Source organism: Coenobita brevimanus, chromosome 112, assembly GCF_032717465.1.
Source record: "Coenobita brevimanus isolate Jiangsu-jjx chromosome 112, ASM3271746v2, whole genome shotgun sequence".
NCBI classification, from domain to species: domain Eukaryota; kingdom Metazoa; phylum Arthropoda; class Malacostraca; order Decapoda; family Coenobitidae; genus Coenobita; species Coenobita brevimanus.
Window position 1 is genome coordinate 18,064,527 of NC_137065.1, and position 21,220 is coordinate 18,085,746.

Sequence of the window (21,220 nt, forward strand, 5' to 3'; positions counted from 1 at the left end):
CTTTTCAATGGTAACAAGGCTACCTACTCCGTATAGAAGATGCATGATCCATCAGAGGAAATGCCAACTCGCTCTCTTCGGATTTGAAAAAGAAAAAGCCTCTGCTCTGTCCATGGCTGAAGTGATTGAAATGTTCCGGCGAACAAGTCGGCGTATATCTGTATGAATATCTGACCACGATTGATGGAGGATGTGAACATTCCTGAGGTTATGACACTGTAAATTGTTCATATATTGTGCATGATGCAGTTGTGATTAATGTTATTAGAATAAACAATTAAACATTAAACAGTATGATAGTTTCATATAAAAAATTTCACACGTTAAACCATTCACAATCAGGCCGATGCTTTTCCTCTGTATTTCATTGGGCACAAACTTGAAAAAACGCTAAGAACAAATCATGAAAATAATAATAATAATGATCATAAAATGCCGTAATAAACAATAAAAATAAAAATATTTATAATAAAAAGTTAATATAAACACCCGGTAAACCAAACAGAAATCTCTCTCTCTCTCTCTCTCTCTCTCTCTCTCTCTCTCTCTCTCTCTCTCTCTTTCTCTCTCTCCTGGGCTGAGGACAACTGTGACTTCCCCACGTGACGTTAAACATTTTCAGCCTCATAAACGCACACTGTATTTTACTCTGGCTAACGCCAGACGATTTCTTTCGTCACAAGGAAACTCCTCGAGGCTGAGTGTGTTAATATACTCTTAGACAATATCAGTTTCCGTAGGTCAAAGTAATTTGGACAAAAAAGATAACTCTTCCGTCTGAATTTTCGGCCTTATGATATCAGTTCCACAGACGTGTAAGTGATGTTCACGTGTAGAGATAGGAATAACGTTCATTTTAGTATTCCCAAACTGGTTTCAGCTGGTTTTAGTGCTTACACTGGTATAATGCAGCATACATTTAGTTCATTACATGTTCATACAATATATTCTAGAAGAAATATACGTGAAGGGAATAGTAAAAAAAAAAAATAAAGCCCCCCCCCCCCTACGATGGAGATGGCCCCTCATAACTTCAAGTTCTGGCTACGGGCTGGATGGACGCGCTTAACTGAGGATTCGAGGTCAGATACTCATCCTGTCGAATTTAAACGTTATTACTGAATCACATTCTACCACATTTCTAGGCAGTTTGTCCCATACGTTGAGGGTTCTGCTGAAGAAATAGTGTTGCTTCATTAGACTGAAAACGTTTGGCTATTATTTTTTTTACCAATACCGTTATTGTACTATGACTGATCACTTTGAAGTACTTACCAACAGCCACAATGCCATTCTCTCTCTCTCTCTCTCTCTCTCTCTCTCTCTCTCTCTCTCTCTCTATATATATATATATATATATATATATATATATATATATATATATATATATATATATATATATATATATATATATATATATATATAAGAAAAAGAAAAGAAAACTGTGTAATTGAATCAGATCCCCTCATAATCTACACTGTAAGTTAAACAGCTGCAGCTGTTCTAAACATTCCTCATAGGGTTTGTTCCTTAAACTAAATCTCGTACAGTTCTTTAATCTGTAGCGGGAGATATCTGGCTGAGATTTTAGACACTGATTGAATCCCCTTCACAGCAAATAGTCTATCGAAAGATAAATGACATAATCAGGTGTTAAAAGAATAAAGACGTCGCCGAACTGAATGGTCTTAAGCTGAAAAAAGTCTGGAATTGGCAAAAACAAGAAATCAAGAACAGTAAAACTAATCAAGCGCTTTCAAGACTAACGTGGTTAGTCCTGGAAGCGTTTTCTTTTATAGCTACTGAAAAGCTTTTTTATAGAACTTTCCCACATGCCAGGCAAAGCTTTTAGTTTGAACCATTATCTTCCTGGTTCTCCTCCTTCTCCTCCTCCTCCTCCATTTGAAAAAATGCCGTGTCTTTCCCATTCAGTAAAGTAGGGAAAACTGCTAGAGCGAAAATAGGAATTAAAAATAAGATAAGAAACAGGGAAGTGAGCATGGAAGTGAAAAAGTTACTACATGACAGTATTGTGATACCAACTCTAACGTATGGAAGTGACACAAGTCAAGAGTGAGAGCAGTGGAAATGAGATATTTCAGAGGAGCCTGTGGAGTCACATGGAGAGACAGGCTTACGAATGAGGATATAAAGGAGCGTTGTGGTGTGGATGTGGTTGTGATAGGAAGCGTTATGAGGAACACACTGAGGTGGTTTGGCCATGTGGAAAGGATGCAGGGTGAAAGACTGACGAAGAGAGTGTATATGAGTGAGGTGGAGGGGGGAAGAGGGAGGGGGAGGCCGAGGATGAGATGGAGGGATGGGGTGGAGAGGTATATGAGAGAGGGAGGTGTGAGTTGGGAGCAGGGCAGTGAAATGGCGGGGGGGCAGGGTGACGTGGAGGCGATTTGTTTGTGGCTACCCCAAACGGGATTGAGGTGTCTGGCAATAGATAGATGGAGAGACAGAATTAAAATGATATTGCTTCCTGTCCTCTGGAAATGGTTTCTCTGGCTTGAGGGAAACGACAGGAGGAAGGAGAGAGGGAATGGGATGAAGAAAGGAAAGACTGAGAATGGAGGAAGGAAGACTAACAAGAGAGAGCATTTAAGAGAGGGGAGCGAGAGGGAATGAGAGTAGAGGGCGAGAGAGGAGGATGGGAATTTTTGTTGTTGTTGTTGTCGTTTGCTTTATATACACGATTCTCGAGTCAAGGTACAGTATTAGTCTCGGGGGTTCAACAGTTCTTCTCAGTTCAGTTGCAGTCAAACACAGTCACATCTCACAAATACGGAACAAATGTCCACCATCCATACTGACTGAAATGAAGAATTGTCTGTTTCAGAGCTAGTGTGAATGGAGAAATTATAATGAAACATACGTGGACGTTGTGAAACCCCCATTAAAGTTCTCTCTCTCTCTCTCTCTCTCTCTCTCTCTCTCTCTCTCTCTCTCTCTCTATATATATATATATATATATATATATATATATATATATATATATATATATTGTTACGGAACAGAGAAAGATAATGTACACTTTAAGTGAGAATACTAAAAATCACTACTGTCCCGTAAAGTTCCAGGTTCAAAACAAAAGAGTTAGGTAAAAATACAAGTTAAAGTTTAATGCTCAAACTAACAACAAAACATTCAGGACTCATAAGGATAATGTAATGGCAAAAAACAGGTTAAATATATGGTTAACTGCAATAGCCTCTATTAACATGAAATTAGCAAGAGTAAATTTATCTAAGTCAGCCCTGATAAAATGAGAATACACTGGATAATGCTCAGTTAATGCAAGATAAATTATTACAGATACAAACTATTATTAACAATTGACTGCCATAAAACCTTACATTAATCACAAAAACCTTACCAGGCCTAAGAATTAACACCTTATGCTACACAGTACAAGAAAAAATGCAATAACAGTTATACTCAAATTACACAGCTGCTAGATGGTTGGAGACTTCCTGAGCAATCACAATAACAACTGTACAGGGGCGGACAGAGATGTGAACAAAATGAAGAGCAGATCTAAGTGGCAATAATGCAGAGACTGAGCTCATTATATAGGGGCCGGCAGAGCTTGATACAACTTGTAAGAAGGACTTGCAAATGAAGCCATGGGGACAAAGAGTTGACAATCCTGCTCTGAACAACAGAAAGAACGACTTACTCTACTATAAGGGAGGATGGGGGGAGTGAGGTAGAACACGCTCGTGATCAAACATGCAGCATACTATACGTTAGAATTACACAAAGGATGATGAAATCATAGGCTATGTAACACCTCCCCACAAAGAAAAAAGAAATTTACAAAGGAAATTTCTTATTACTCTAAAACAATCTGTCTAAAGTCTAGATAAGCAATCTGCAATAACATTTTCTTTCCCCTTGACATGTTGTATGTCTAATGAATACTCCTGAAGAAGTAGACTCCATCTTGTCAATCTCTGATTTTTATCTTTAAACTTACTAAGGAATTTCAGTGGGTTATGATCGGTATAAATGACTATGGGGTCAAAACCAGAACACAAATAAAATGAAAAATGCTGTAAACCCAAATCAAGGCCAAAAGCTCTTTCTCAATAGTTGAGTAGTTCTTTTGAGGTGAAGTGAACTTCTTACTGTAATAAGATACAGGGTGTTCAATACCCTGATCATCCTCTTGCCGCAAAACAGCCCTAGCTCCTGTATCACTTGCGTCAACAGCCATCTTAAAAGGCTTAGCAAAATATGGAGTAGCGAGCACTGGCTGACTTAATAGGATAGCTTTAAGTTTGCTGAAAGAGGATTCACAGTTATCGGTCCAGACAAATTTAACTCCCTTTTTCAGTAGGTCTGTAAGCGGTGATACAAGAATTGAAAAGTTAAGAAAAAATCTCCGGTAATAACCTTCCATTCCCAAAAATCTTTGTAGCTCTTTCCTACTTTTAGGTCTGGGAAGATCACTTATAACCTGAAACTTAGCTGCTGGTGGTGCAACATGTCCATCACCAATTACGTACCCAAGGTATTGAACTTTAGCTTGACCAAACTCACACTTTGATAAATTAGCTACAAGATTAGCCTGAACCAAACGCTCAAGAAATTTACTGACATGGCATAGGTGATCTTTCCAGTTGTCACTGAAGATTAATATACATCATCAATATAAACAACACACCCTGCCAAACCCTCTGTTACAACATTCATGAGCTTCTGAAATGTGGCTGGTGCATTCTTCATACCATATGGCATTACAGAACATGCAAAAGTCTTTCCTAGTGTTACAAAACATGAGATCTCCCTAGCACGTTCAGTCATAGTTACTTGCCAGTATCCCTTTAATAAATCAAACTTACTTATGTACCTAGCCTTTCTGATCTTGTCTATGCAATCTTCCATGCGAGGGAGAGGGTAAGTGTCTGTTTTGGTTATCTGATTAACACGTCTGTAGTCGATGCAAAGCCGCTGTGACCCACCTGGCTTAGGGACTAAAGTGACAGGAGAACTCCACTCGCTCTGACAGGGCTCAATCATTTTGTGGTCCAACAGGTAGCCAAGCTCCTTCTGGATGAGAGGAACTTTCACTGGGTTCACACGGTAAGGAGGCAGTTTAATTGGCTTTGCGTCTCCAACATCGACATCATGCATCAACACAGTGGTTCTTCCTGGAGTAGCACGGAACACTTGCGGTTACTCCTGCAGTAATGCCGAAAACTCCTGCCTTTCCTCGAGAGGTAGATGAGAAAGCTTAGTCTGGAGATCATTCATGATATCAGGATTCTTCCCCTAACTATCACTCAGGCTCATACTGCATGGGAGAGCTTCACTTGCAGACTCGGGTGGAACAACTACAGTGCAGACTGGGTTGTTTTCGTCCCTCCTGTGATATAACTTTATCATGTTGATGTGACAAAGTTGCTTGTTCTTTCTACGATCTCGTGTGGCGATGACATAGTTGACATCACTGAGTTTCTTCTCCACGAAATAAGGACCACTAAACTTGGCTTGAAGAGGTTGCTCATGCACTGGTAGCAGAATCAAAACCTGATCTCCTGGCTTAAAGTGGCGTAACCTGGACTTCTTATCATACCAAGTTTTCATCTTCTCCTGAGCAGCTCCTAAATTCTCTCTCGCCAGCTGTAAAGCAGTGGACAGCCGTTCTTTGAACTTCATCACATACTCCAGCAGGTTGACGTCATCTTCCTCTAACAGCCAGCATTCCTTGAGTAGCTTAAGGGGTCCTCTTACTTCTTGGCCAAACAGTAGTTCAAAGGGTGAGAAGCCCAGTGATTCATTTGGAGATTCTCTTGCGGCAAATACAATGAATGGAAGACCTTTATCCCAGTCTTTCTGATGTTCCAAACAGTATTTCTTGAGCATCGATTTGAGTGTTTGATGATATCTCTCCAACGCTCCTTGGGTCTGGGGATGGTAAGCTGAAGACGTGATCTGGGTGATGCCCAACACTTTCAGAGACTGCTTGAAAACATTTGACATGAAATTACTTCCCCGGTCTGACTGTACCTCCTTGGGCAGACCAAACTTTGCGAAGAACCCCAGCATTTCCTTAACCACGTTCTTTGCTGAGATATTTCTAAGTGGAATGGCTTCAGGATAACGAGTAGCCATATCAATCAGAGTCAACACATAAGAAAATCCTGAAGAAGTCTTAGGAAGAGGGCCCACAATATCCACCAACACACGGGTGAAAGGCGCCTCAAAAGGAGGAATGGGAACTAGAGGTGCAACCTTTTCGGTCTGATTACACTTCCCCACAACTTGACAGGTGTGACAAGACTTACAATACCAGGAAACATCCCTGAAGATACCTGGCCAGTAGAAGTGTTTCAAAATGCGTGCCACAGTCTTCCTCACTCCAAGGTGTCCTGCCAAACTGGAATCATGAGCCACTCTAATGATATCCTGCCTACAAACACGAGGGATGACAACTTGATGTACAACCTCCCATTCACAGTCGGCTGATGCTGTTGGGGTTCTCCACTTCCTTATAAGTACTCCTGACTTTATATAATAACAAGTAGAAGCACCAGCTGACTCTTCCTCACTGCAAGCAGAGTTAGCTAGACCTTTCAACTCGGGGTCAGCAACCTGCAACTCAACCAACTCTTGACGAGACAAATCATCAACACCATGGGGTACTGCCTCATCTGGTGAGTGGTCCAAATGAGCAAGAAAAGTGTCAGCTAGGATAACATCATCATCATCATTATCCTCTAAGTCACCAGTAACTTTAGACTTAGCCCTAGTGACAGCACATGCAGGGAACACATCAGGGACATCACAATCCTGGGACGCAGCCACTGGCTCACAAGACAACTGAGGAGCTGGACACACTTGACTTCCACCAATATCATTTCCAAGTAAGAAAGTTACACCTGACATTGGGAGTGTCTCAACCAACCCAACCATAACGGAACCATTAACAAAACCAGACTCTAAATTCACTCTGCACAAGAGGGACAGTGAAGTAATTTTTCCCTACGCCTTGTAAGATTACAGTTTCATCAGAGGAATTAACAGTAGAGCCTAGAACACTGGTCAGCATAAGGGATTGGCAAGCACCTGTATCACGATATATTTTAACTGATTTCCTGTCATTACTGTCCAGAGGACTGACAAAACCCTCAGACAGGAAATTAGCACATGAACTCTTGAGAGTGTCACCCACGTTACTGCTCAAAAGAGGAGCTCCATCATGAGAATTTAAGTTACCCCTCAAAGCAGGTTCAGTTAACTCAGTTAAGGAATTCTGGGAACTCTCAAGGGTGGACACTAGACCATTTGACTGAATATTCAAAGACTCCTTTTTGTTCACATCACGCTGTCTCCTGAAACATTTCTCCGTAGTATGACCAAGCTTACTACAATAAGTACATTTACTTTTCTGAAATCTAGAGGTGAAGCTGGTATTTACTTCCTGAGAAACATCATCTTTATTCTCTTTCCTGTTACCTGTACTCTGAGTAGAGGCAATGTACTTACTCTCAGCTTTCCTTTTTTCTTTAGAATATCTCTTGTGAGTGAGAACATATTCATCAGATAAAACTGCAGCATCAGACAAATTATCTATTCTTCTCTCATCAAGATATAGGCTTACATCTTTATAAATACACCTTTTGAAGTCCTCCAGCAAAATCATCTGCTTAAATTTACCAAAATCAGAATCCACATTCTTAGAATTTAACCACTGCTCTAACAGATCTTCTTTGATTTTTGCATACTCAACATGGGATTGCTTATCTTGCTTGTAAGTTGTCTAAAATTTTACTCTATAGGCTTCAGGAACAAGCTCATAGGCCTTAAGAATCAAGCTCTTAACTACATCATAATTATCAGATTGATCCTGAGGCAAAGATGCATAAGTTACTTGAGCTTTACCGGTGAGAACAGTTTGAAGGAGTACTGGCCAATACTCTTTGGGCCAATTAAAACCTGTAGCTACCCTCTCAAACAACTGAAAATACTTTGCTAAATCAGATTCATTAAAAGGAGGGACACGTTTAACATTTTTAGCCACATCAAAATCATCAGAGCTAGATGATCCAATTCCACCTTGTTTCATACGATACTCATGGTTTGCCTGAATCCTAGCAATTTCAACTTGTGCCTCAGCCTCCTTAGCTTTTGCCTGAAATTCAGCCTCCTTAGCACGAGCCTCCTGCAGGGCTAGCTGTAACTTAGCTAATTCAATCTGCGTTTGCTCATTAGGAGGAGTTACATAAACAAGCTTTCATTAATCATGTCAACAATTTGATCTTTAGAATGATGACAGCGAACAGCAATTCCCAATTGTTGAGCAACAAGCTTAAGTTCATTCTTTGTTCTGTTTTCTACATCACACACTCTTTGCACATTTGACAAAAAATCTTTGGCTTCATCAAGCGTAGTAATAGTAGACATCATGAATAAATCACAGTCACAAAATATCAAGCAATATCCTTATGATAATATCCTGAATATCCTGATAAGAGGTCGCCAAATTTATGTTACGGAACAGAGAAAGATAATGTACACTTTAAGTGAGAATACTAAAAATCACTACTGTCCCGTAAAGTTCCAGGTTCAAAACAAAAGAGTTAGGTAAAATTACAAGTTAAAGTTTAATGCTCAAACTAATAACAAAACATTCAGGACTCATAAGGATAATGTAATGCCAAAAAACAGGTTAAATATATGGTTAACTACAATAGCCTCTATTAACACGAAATTAGCAAGAGTAAATTTATCTAAGTCAGCCCTGATAAAATGAGAATACACTGGATAATGCTCAGTTAATGCAAGATAAATTATTACAGATACAAACTATTATTAACAATTGACTGCCATAAAACCTTACATTAATCACAAAAACCTTGCCAGGCCTAAGAATTAACACCTTATGCTACACAGTATAAGAAAAAATGCAACAACAGTTATACTCAAATTACACAGCTGCTAGATGGTTGGAGACTTCCTGAGCAATCACAATAACAACTGTACAGGGGAGGACAGAGATGTGAACAAAATGAGGAGCAGATCTAAGTGGCAATAATGCAGAGACTGAGCTCATTATATAGGGGCCGGCAGAGCTTGATACAACTTGTAAGAAGGACTTGCAAATGAAGCCATGGGGACAAAGAGTTGACAATCCTGCTCTGAACAACAGAAAGAACGACTTACTCTACTATAAGGGAGGAGGGGAGGAGTGAGGTAGAACACGCTCGTGATCAAGCATGCAGCATACTGTACGTTAGAATTACGCAAAGGATGATGAAATCATAGGCTATGTAACAATATATATATATATATATATATATATATATATATATATATATATATATATATATATATATGGGGGAGGCGGTGGCTGAATCGGTAGAGAGGCGGCCTGCAGTCCTGATGGACGCATGTTCGAATCCCGGCTGGGGCAGGGAACAGTTTAAAGATTTTAATTTCATAAAAAGCAGACTTTCCTGATCTACCAGATTACCCGCCGACATGTCGTAAAAATACCCCAGCTAATACCAATACAACAGTCCTGTATGAGACAGCCTAGCATGTATTCAATATGGACGGTGGGTGTTAGTGCCGAAATGGTGACATGTGGAGGTGTAGGAGGACTACTGGGCCTTGGGATAGGCTACTGCCCCCGAGATATAGGCCCTGAAGCCTTTGCCCAAAGTCGGACACATATATATATATATATATATATATATATATATATATATATATATATATCTCCCGTTTGAGTGTCCACTGCAGGACATGCGTATTCCAACCAAAGTGGGAACGATACAGCCAATGTATCTCTATCAAGTGACTTAGGCTGTCTAGTAGAGAGTGTATGTAGGGTGAGAAGTGCTTGTAAGTGTAATTGTAGTGTTAGAGTGGCTTTGGATGTGTGTGTAGTCTGTGAATCAAATGTAATCAGCCCGCGCAAGCCAGTCAAGAATTCTTTACAGTATGCGACACTGGTGCAACCATAGCACCCTTTGTGTCCGCCAATGCAGTACGTGGCCTGAAGAACGCCCCCAAAGTTTATTACCCTGGCGGGGCGCGAACCCTCGCTTTTTAGTGTACGAAAATGCACACTTTACCACTGTACAACAGAGGCTTCATATATAGATAGATAGATAGATAGATAGATATGTGTATATATACTGTATATTCTTGTATATATATATATATATATATATATATATATATATATATATATATATATATATATTTATATATATATATACTGTATATATATTCCTATATGTATCTCTGTGTGTGTGTGTGGGTGGGTGGGTGTTTGGGTGTGGGTTTATACTGTAGATAGATAGATAGATTGATATACTGTATGTCGAGTCTGGCATAAATAATTATTTTCCAAACTGCCTTCTTACGGTTTCTGTCCTATCTGTGTCTTCATCTATAGCTCGCTTTCTGGTCGTTCTATAGTCGCTGTTGTAGACGGCCATCGTTCTTTTCCTAGATCTATCAACAGTGGTGTTCCTCAGGGCTCTGTCCTATCACCAACTCTGTTCCTTTTATTCATCAATGACCTTCTAAGCTGTACATCTAACCTTATCCACTCGTACGCTGATGATTCCATCCTTCACCTTTCCATTCATTGCCCGTAACGTCCATCTCAGCAGTTACTTCAACAAACAAGGGATGAGGCTATGGCACACCAAATGTCTGACTTGGATCGTATCTCTGACTGGGGTAAAAATAATATTGTTGTTTTTAATGCATCAAAGACTCAGTTTTTACACCTATCAACTCGACAAAGTCTTCCACAGGAGTACCTTCTAATGTTTAATATCCAGCTCAATCCTGCATCATCCTTCAACATGCCTGGGGTTTCATTCACTTGGGACTTATCTTGGAAAGACCATATTACATCTCTTGCAAAATCTGCTTCCAAGAGGTTAAGTGTGCTAAGCCGACCCCCTACCTTCTTTACCCCTGCATAGTTGTTTTATACACGGGTATTATTCGCCCCTGTATAGAATACAACTCCTATGTGTGGGGAGGCTCCTCACACATAGCCCTTCTCAGTAGGGTGGAGTCAAAGGTTTTTCAATTCATTAACTCTCATTCTCTTACTGGATCCCTTCAACCTCTGTCTCTTCGCCGCATTGTTGCATCTTTATCTCTATTCTATCCCTACTTCATTGGTCTCTGCGTCTCTGAACAGTCTGCTTGCATCCCTCCACCTCTATGATGGGCGCTTAGCACCCGTCTAGCAGCAAACTCTCATCCCTTTTCTCTCCAACTCTCTAATGGAAGAGTTATCCATTACTCCCAGTCCTTCATTTATGTAACAGGTCATCTCTGGAACTGTCTCCCTCCGTATTTCATACTTCCTATGATCTCCAGTCTTTCAAACTCAGTGTGTCCAGGCATTTCAAAATGAATGGATCTTGAATTTGGCTCTCTTTTGTACTGTCCTTTTTTTCTCCGGGAAGGAACGGTTCGTGGGCTCCTCGCCTTTGGTTCTTTTTTCCTTGCAGTGTATATATATATATATATATATATATATATATATATATATATATATATATATATATATATATATAAGGGCCATGTTGTTTGTTTGTTTGTCCTTCAATCACGCCCAAACCAAGGGCCAGAGACCCCCCAGATCCATATATATTCTGAATTAGGGTGGCCCAAGAATGGTTTTAGGAGGATCAAAATTCAGATCTGGGTCATCTGAGGTCATCGGTAAAGTGTTCACTTTTTTTGCCTGGGAAATGTGGGGTACCCCTGCAGCACAGTTTTGGGCATGGAGACTCACATGACCTCCATTTCGGACACAGGCTATGTGAGAATGACGTCTAATGTCATTTGAGGTCACTGGTCAGAAGTCATTTGATGTCACCAGGAAAACACGCTCAAACGACTGGACCCGGCAGGCCAAATTTTGACATGGAGAATGACATGGCCTCCACTTCGGACATAGGCTATGTGAGGCTGACCTCCGAGGTCATTTGAGACCACCGGTCAGATATAATTTGAGGTCACCAGAAACTGTAAACAAGTGCTCACAAATACTGTGCGTTAATCTGTGAAAGATGAATTAGAAAGTTCCTGGACCTCTCATTATCTCTCTTCAAAAGCATAAGAGATACATGGTCTTTCTGGAGCAGAAAAATGATCGAAATAGAACAAATAGAATTGGAGTGTTTGCCTTTATGGCACGGCAACTCTGGGTAACCCTACTAGTATATATAAAAGAGCCGAATTGTTTGCTTGTCTGTTTGTCCTTCAATCACGCCCAAACCAAGGGCCACAGACCCCCAGACCAATATATACGCTGAATCAGGAAGACCCAAGGATGGTTTTAGGGGGGTCAAAATTCAGATCTGAGTCATTTCAGTTCACCAGTAGTGTTCGTCTTTTTGGCCCGGGCAACACCAGGTACCCCTGCAGCCCAATTTTTGGCATGGAGACTCACATGCCCTCTAGTTTGGACACAGGCTACATGAGGTTGACCTCCGAGGTCATTTGAGGCCACCGGTTGGAGGTCATTTAAGGTCACCAGCAACAGTAAACAATTTCAGTCTGCGAATGCTGAAATAGAAACTTCCTGGACCTCTTATAATCCCTCTTCAAAGAAATAAGAGGTACTTACATGGTGGTTCTGGAGTAGAAAGAAAGACTGAACTAGAACAAATGGGACTAGAGTGTTTGCCTTCTTGGCACCGCAACGCCGGATGCCCCTACTAATGTGTGTGTGTGTGTGTGTGTGTGTGTGTGTGTGTGTGTGTGTGTGTATATATATATATATATATATATATATATATATATATATATATATATATATATATATATATATATATATATATATATATATATATATATATATATATATATATATATATATATATATATATATATATATATGTGTGTGTGTGTGTGTGTGTGTGTGTGTGTGTGTGGTAGAGTGTGCGTTCTCGTACGCTGTCGAACGAGGGTTCGCGCCCGGCCGTAATAAACTTTGGGAGCGTTCTTCTGGCCACGTACTGTTTTGGCGGACATAAGGGGTGCTGTGGTTGAACCAGTGTTATTTACTATAACGTATGCTTGCACCCAGTCGGCTTGCACGGACCGATTACACTTGGTTCACAGACTACACACACATCCAAAGCCATTCCAACACAACAGCCACACTCACAAGCACTTCTCACCCTACAAGCAATCTCTACCAAACGGCCTAAGCCACTGGGTAGATATACACAGGGTGTACGTCCCCACTGAACAGAGTTAAGGCAGATATTTTACTACCTTGATGAGAAAGAGGTGGAAAAAAGACTAGAGAATATAATGATAATAGTGAGTGGGGTAAGAATGTCCAGTATTAGCTTCGAGACACAAAACCGAGCATCAGCAATACTGGACATGCCGTTGTATCACCAGGGTCCGGTATTCTGTGGTTGTGGGGGAGGAGACGGGAACCAGGTGGAGTGGGAGAAGGGAAAACATTGAGGATAGAAGACTGGGCAGGGGGAAGGAGGGTGAGAGGAAAAAGAGGGATGAGAGAGGAAAGAGTTGAAATGAAGGTGGGGAAAGTAATGAGAAAAGGGAGAAAAGAATGAGGAAGGTGGAAGGGGACGATGGAAGGAACAGGGGAGTTCTGAGGGGAGCTGGGACAGAGGGAGAGATAGGAGAGAATAGAAGAGAGAGAGAGATAGGTGGGCACAGTCATTAACATGGAGAAAAAATAAATAGGGAGAAATAGGAATGTTGCACTATTGCAGAGAAAGAACAGTGAGCATCAGCCACACTGTCCAGAAAGTTAGCTCATAGGAGTCCACACATGCCTTGATACAAGTATGTCCACGTACCTGCAGCCTGAGCAAGGGCAGTGGGGAGGAGAGTGGAGGGGAAGACAACAGAGGAGAAAACGTAGAACGAAAGTGAAGGAAGGAGTGAAGAATGGAAGAAGGGAGAGCGGAGAGTTCGAAAGATGTGGGGAGAAGGAAGAAGAAAAATGTGGGAAAAGAAGAGGGAAGGGACAGGTAAAGTGAATTAGGAGAAAGAAAGGGAGGAGAGAGGAAAAGAGAAAGGGGAAAAGGTACAGAAAGAAATGAGTAGAGGGAAGGGTAGGAGAGTCAGTAAGTAGATACAATGTAGCCTGGAGAATGTCATTTACTTTTTATTTCCCTTCTTTCAAAGAAAAATGAAAGTCATGGATTAATTTCTCTCTCTCTCTCTCTCTCTCTCTCTCTAGTGTACTTTTAATGAGTTCATTATTCGTTGTCCTATGAATGTTTTTTTTTTTTTTTTTTTTTGAACTGGTGTTTGGAAGAGAAGATTTTCATGTTATCATATTATGGCATTTATCTGTGAAGAGATATTTATACATAACTAACAGTGAGTATGTACAGTACTCATTTCCATCAATATGAGAATTATACATGCAAAATACAAGGGCCATCAATACATGATGAGTGCATAACAACTTAATACTGTTGCACTCAAAAGTATTCATAGTAAATGAGCAACAAAATACTTAATAACACTGAATCAATAGCATACGTAAACCTCTCGAATCAACAGCACAATATACATTAAAATCGTTGCATATTATTGTGTGAAAATATTAACATATACCGGTAGAGTTCCTTTGAATGCAACCCGTCACTACGATGACAGAGAGGGTCGTCCATGTCAAAAGTGTGTTGGCCTACTACCTCTGTGTATGTGTCCTATGTTAATATATTTTAAGTTTTATTCTTGGTGCCATTGGATGATTCTGTTGTGGATAATACCGGTACGGTACATAATATGACTGAAGGCATTACTAGCGAAATACAGTGCATAAAAGTGCCAAATGAATAGCACATGCATTACTACTCAATGAATAACATGGCTGAATGAATGCTACTAAATACGTAATAAAGATTTTTGAAAACCTAATATTACTCCCGAGAAGAAAAAATATTCCAATAATTATCCCATAATTCTGTAATCCCAGAGCGCCCTATTCAACTCTTCGAAAGGGTCGCTCAAGAGCCGCACATCTGTAAAGAAGGATTTTGAGAGAGAGAGAGAGAGAGAGAGAGAGAGAGAGAGAGAGAGAGAGAGAGAGAGAGAGAGAGAGAGAGAGAGAGAGAGAGAGAAACTTGAGACGCAACGTGAGATAGGACCAGAAACAGGGTATAAGTGATGAAGGTGTAATTTTTGGGGAAGGGAGGGTGTAGGTTTTGGGATGGAGCTCAATATATGTACTACAGTTGAGCTGGGTGGACAGATGTAGCTTTTCTGGGACTCAAAACGACCCGTGTATCTCCTGTCCACAGCTATGGGACTGTACAACTACCAGTACCACCTGAATGTTGATATTCACAGGAGTAAAACGTCACGAGTATTTCCTGATTAATCTGTTACTCTCTCTCTCTCTCTCTCTACCTACCTACCTACCCACCAACCTACCTACCTACCTGTTTATCTATCTATCTCTATCTCTCAACCGAAGGGTGGTGGTGGCAAGGCTTGCAGCGTGGCTGGTGAGGCCTCATACTTTGGTTGTCTGGCTGCCATATTTGGACTGATATTCGTCAGTCTCATGGGCCAAGTATTGTCCCCTCATCATTAAGCAAGGGGTCAGCTGATGGCAATGATACCTCCTGCCTCGGTCATCTTAGGACAAGGATGTTGCCCCCTTCTCCCCCTCGCGTTTGCTGTACGTGGCATCTGTGATGCTTAAGAGGCAGGATGCCACGTGGTTGAGTGATGCCACATGATGTGCCCTGTGGTTAATAACATGCCTCTTTGGTTGCCTGGTCTGGCAGAGGGGTGGCTTGGTGAGTCCGACCAAGTCAACTGGCTGGTCATTTCTTGGCTAGGATCAAGTAGGCACCTCATGGTCTGGCACTCTGTTGGTCCGGAGCTGCTGTCTGGTCGTGTGTTGGTTACGAGCGAATACTTTTCCACTACCCTTAGGGTTTTCAGAATTTTGTGACCTGTCATTTCACCTCCCCTCACTGGGCTCCGTGTTTGGTGCAGGGTGCAGGAGTGAAAGTGATACTTGTTATTATATGGAAGAATCTTCCTCCAAATTCATTCTCATGTGCCATTGGAACAGGCCTTCGAGTTCATCTACAGGCCACCTTACTCCTCCTGCAGACTCCAGCCACTCAAGGGTCCTGAATCTCGTGTTGATGAACCCTGCAAGTCTATTTGATCCGAAAATGACTCTTCTCCACCACAGGAGCTACCGATCCTTCCTCGGATTCCAGGGATTATGAAGTGTTTGCAGGACACTCCTAACAATGTACTGAATCTAATAATGTTTGATCCCTATCATGCTACTGGAAGTAAAGGTAAGAGGAGTTCAAGAGGGAGAGGCCATAAGTCCTCTACAAAATCTTTCAACCCTACCAATGAGATAATGCCTGGTGTCTTTGTAACAAATGATGTACTATGAGAAATTCCTTGTCTTAAAGCTTACTCATGGTACTTCATTTAGATATGAAAAATGCACTTAAAGTTCACCGTAATGTGGTTAAGGCTTGTGGGTCATGCCTAAAGGTTGCCCCACAGGCAGATGAGTCTCTTCTTGATGAGGCGAAGGATGCCGATGAAAGTATATACATCAATGTAATCAAAGATTTGACTTCCAAAGAAGAAGTGGCCACCCATCATGCCACCCTGAACCAGACTCGAGGGGTAGTCTTCTCCAACAGTTTCCTTAGCTACTCAGAGGAGGACTTCCTGGAGTGGCTGGCACACCAGGGAGTGGAGGAAGTTGAAAGTATCAAGAAGAAGGTAAATGGAATCTTGGCAGATACATCATCTTTGACTCTGAAGTTTGATAAACTGATACAGCTTTACACTGTCCCTGGGGGCCTACATGCCAAAATCAAAATGTTTCCATTGACATAAGTTTGGGCATGTCAGTCGGTCCTGTAGTCGAATATTGCAAGGTTTCTCACAAGTGAATATCAATTGTGGTGGTGATCATCATGGTGAAACTGATTCCCCAGAGCCCGTCTCTTGTGTGAACTGCTGTGGTGCTTATCCAGTTTCATCAACCCAATGGAACAAGTACAAATTTGAGAATGAAGTGCAATCAGTCAAAACCCATGATCATCCCTCCTTTGCAGAAGCAGGGGATAAGATTAAGAGACTGTTTATCTGCCTTGGGGTCACCTTTCCTTCATTCCTGTCATGTCACCAGGAAGCACAACATTGCAATAGAAAAATAATCCTGGTGCTCCACCTGCCTCTCAAAGCACTCACTCACTGCAGGCATCCCAATCAGGTGGAGCCACTGTGGCAGCAACAGCTGGGAGAGAGTGCCTATTCTCGGGGAGATCACGCACGAGAGGGGTTGCCTTCTCACTTCCATGCATCCCTGAACAAGCCTGAAGGCTGCATTCACAGCTCAGGCAGGGACATCAACACCCATATGCACGCTGGCACCTCGTGCATCCTCAGAACATGACCCTCATTGTATGAGGACAGCTCCTGCTCCTCGTGACGAGGTTGTTGCTCAACAAAATAATGTGGTAGTCCATGTTAGGGCTATCTTGCAGCCTAGATTGACTGGACACCCATCAGTCAGCCCTTTGTCCCTTCCTGATGGGAGGTGGCAGCTAGTAAAGGGCACGAGGAAGAGGAAGAAGCAGAATGTTGCTGCTTTGCAAACCTCATCAGCCAAAAAGAAGCCATCTGTTGGGCTTTCTGGTTCACTATCAACACCTACCAAAGTGCCTCCAAACAAAGGATCCCCCATCCAGTAAACAATGGGACTGCCTCAAAAATTGGCCCCAAACCTAATGCAAAACATTTGTAATCCTACAGTGGAATGGTAGATGCTAAAAGGTAAGTGGGAAGAGCTTCAACTGTCCTCAGCCAGGACCCACCAGTCTGTGTTTGTCTTCAGGACACTTTACTGGGGGACCAGCTATTTTTCCCACCCAGAGGATATGCTGGTATATTCTCACCCCACACCCTGAAGGTCATCAGGGTGGCTGTGCCATCTGCCATTCTGATGTGCCTTTCGTATCATTCTCCCTGCATTCTCTCCTCCAAGCAGCGGAAATTTGGCTATACCTGGGGAAGAGATACACCCCGTGTTAACTCTATTTGCCATCAGATATCATTGTCCTTTGAAAAGGCCTTGATGGATTGGTTCACCAGCTGTCCTGGCCATTCATTTGCTTTGGGGATTTAGAAAGATGGCATACTTTGTGGGTGGAAGTGATATCCAATCCAAAAAAGGACATGCTGGTGTTAGCAGTGAAGGACTAGGACCTCTTTGTCCTCAACACAGGGGATCCTACATATTTACAAGTATGGTATGGTACCCTTTCAGCTGTTGACTTTACCTGTCTTCCTGACTTTGCACTAGATTTTAGAGTTTAGATTGGCAATCTCTGTGGCAGTGACCACTGAGCAGTTTTACTATGCACAGCTGGCAGTCCACCCACACCACAGGTTCCTCACTTGTGTCTTGACTGGGCTGACTGGAAATTTTTATAAACCAAAGTGTACGACCACACCGGATGTGATGAGTGGGGAAGTAACGTTGAGCGATGAGCAGCATGGTAAGCGTCACTTGATTATAGCAGATAACCAGCGACTGAGTAATCTGGAATTTGAGTCTCAAACACTAGCACACATTCAGACACGGTAATCACAGCCAATCAGCAACCATTTTTAGCCTAACTGGAAAGCAGCCACTAAAGTAAAAGAAAATGACTCCCTGCCCAGTTAGAACATCAGTACGAAAAAAAAAATAATACAATATGTTATGAATATCACTACAACACAAAGTGAATTAATTAAAAATCCATGACTATTCATGAACAATTTTGTACACTTAGTGGTGTGCCTAAAAGCCTGATATTTACAGTTCATTATACCTATATTACCATGTCAGCTGTCACTCTAGCTGCCATATGTGAATTCAAAATTTTACTTAATGTGAGAGTCATTGTCAGTTTTTCATTACTCATACAACGTAAAAGTAGAAATTAAGCAAATTTTCAAACCGCTTTGGTATAACTGCATTATGGGGGTGGAAGGGGTTTTATAAATAACATGTTTAAAGCATGTTAACTACCATTATTCATGATTCTTTGAAACAAATATAAATTTCTGATAACACTTTAGTTATATCAGAAATTTATATTCATCGATGAAAATTTAGGCTGCTGTTTCCACAATGACATTTTTATGATACCAACGGACGGTGATATACTGGTACAGTATAATGGGCTAACATCTGTGCACCTGAATTTTGTTATACAGAGGTACGGTAATTCCTTCCATTCCCATGCCCAGCGTGTGACTCAGGAAGTGCTCAGGGCCGCCAGGTGGCCACTGGAGAGTACATCAAGTAGTGCTGCCAAGCATAAATCTGGAAAAGTACTAAACTGAATTTAGAAATGCGGTAAACATGAGGTGAACAGTTCAAAATTTTGCATTATGTTGAATTTCAAAAAGTGCTAAAGATAGAATGAAGTCTAAGACCTGAATGCCTGCACACAGCTGACAAAGTTCCATGATCGAGAAGGGAGTTACGTTAATAATAGGCTACTGTTTGGTTTACACTATTTTCTACCACAACGTAGAGAGGACAAGGAAGTTTGATGCTTAATCTTTATGACATCACCACGCATGTTACCCATTAGCCCCCTCTCCACAAACTTATCAGTCTGCAGAAATGCTTGGAGAGAATATTCTCGTGTTTATGTTAACACCTGTCAGTCTACATCTTCCATCATTCCACACCCTCGAGGCAATTTAAACCACTGATGGAGTAAACCCCGGATTAAGCACCACAGAGGCTCATAACTCCATTCTGAATACCGATGATCTGGGATGATGCTGTAATCTAGGTTTCAAACCTGGGATCTGGTTCAAAACCGAGACTTGAATTTGGGCCTAAGTGTTCTTCAGTCACGAATGGAGGAGTTTCATAGTGTAGATAAAGCTACGCAGTGTTTCACCCCTACTATTTACAAGGACAACTGGTTTCTTTCTCCATTGCCCTGTGCCATGGTGGAATGGTGGGTGTGCAGCAAATTGCAAAGCCTACAGACTTTCATACTCTCATCTCTGTGCACACAGACAATACAAATTTATCAGGTGCTTGGTGCAAATTTTAGGTGGACCATAAAGAATGTACATCACAGCCCTTGTGATGTGTTTCTTAACATTAAGTTCTCCAGCCCAGTTTCCTAGTTTGGAAGTGGGTTCACAGTATACAAGGGAAATTTTCATCTAACCCACCAGTGCTGAGGACATATGGCGATACTGCATCAGTCTCGGAAAGTTCCTAAGTATTTTGCTGAACATATTTGTCTATTGTTTGCATCAGGAGAGATTGGAGTTGGATTTTCTCTTCCAACGCCCTATAAGAGGGAGATGCTTTTGCTTCCTACAAGGACACAGCTCCAGGACACGATGGTACTCTATATGCCATGATTCGTCATTTAGGAGAGGAGTCTCTGGGCTTTCTGTTGGCCTGGTTCAACAGGGTATGGGAGTTTGGGAGGTGGGGGTTCTGATCCCAGCTAGCTTTCAACTGGACATAATCCTCCTGATCCCAAAGCCATGGAGGTAACAGCCCATTGTGTCCAAATTCGCCCATTCTCTGTGACGTCCTGCATTTCCAAACTGTTTGAAAAGATGGTGAATGTAGGCCTAGTCTGGTTTTTAGAAAACGTGTTTTTATCTAAATTCTAGCGTGGGTGTAGGCAGATGAGGTCCACCACGGATAATCTTCCTCACCTTGAGTTGTCCATTTGCACCACATGTGATTCCAGCACCATGTAATGGTGAATTATTGATTTATTTATTTTTCCAAATCTAAAGAAGGCGTATGACAGCTCGGCATCATGACACTTTATTCAGTCTCCATTTTAATTGTCTTAGCAGCTGTTTACGAATTTTTATTCAGTTTCCTCTATGAAAGGAAGTTTCAAGTGCGTGTGGGATATGATCTCCCTCCCCTTTACACTCAGGAGGAGAGAGTGCCACGGGGAAGTATTTTGAGTGTGGCATTAATTGCTGTTAAAGTTAAGGAGATAGTGGAGGCCCTACTGAAAGGGGTGAAGAGCTTCCTCTTTGTGGATGGCTTCCCATTCTTGCTTGCACCTCACGGTATATCAAGCTTTTACCTGGGAACAGAAGCATGGCTTAAAAATCTCATCTAGGACTGTTGCAGTGTACATAGGGAGCATAATGACCTAGATTTGTTTTTAAATACCCA

General features: G+C 41.5%; 1 protein-coding gene across 1 annotated transcript in view; it reads right to left on the reverse strand.

Annotated features, from left to right (window-relative positions):
- LOC145418128 (glutamate receptor 1-like) overlaps positions 1 to 21,220 on the reverse strand; it is a 722,099-nt gene that overhangs the window by 574,602 nt on the left and 126,277 nt on the right. The window lies entirely within an intron of this gene.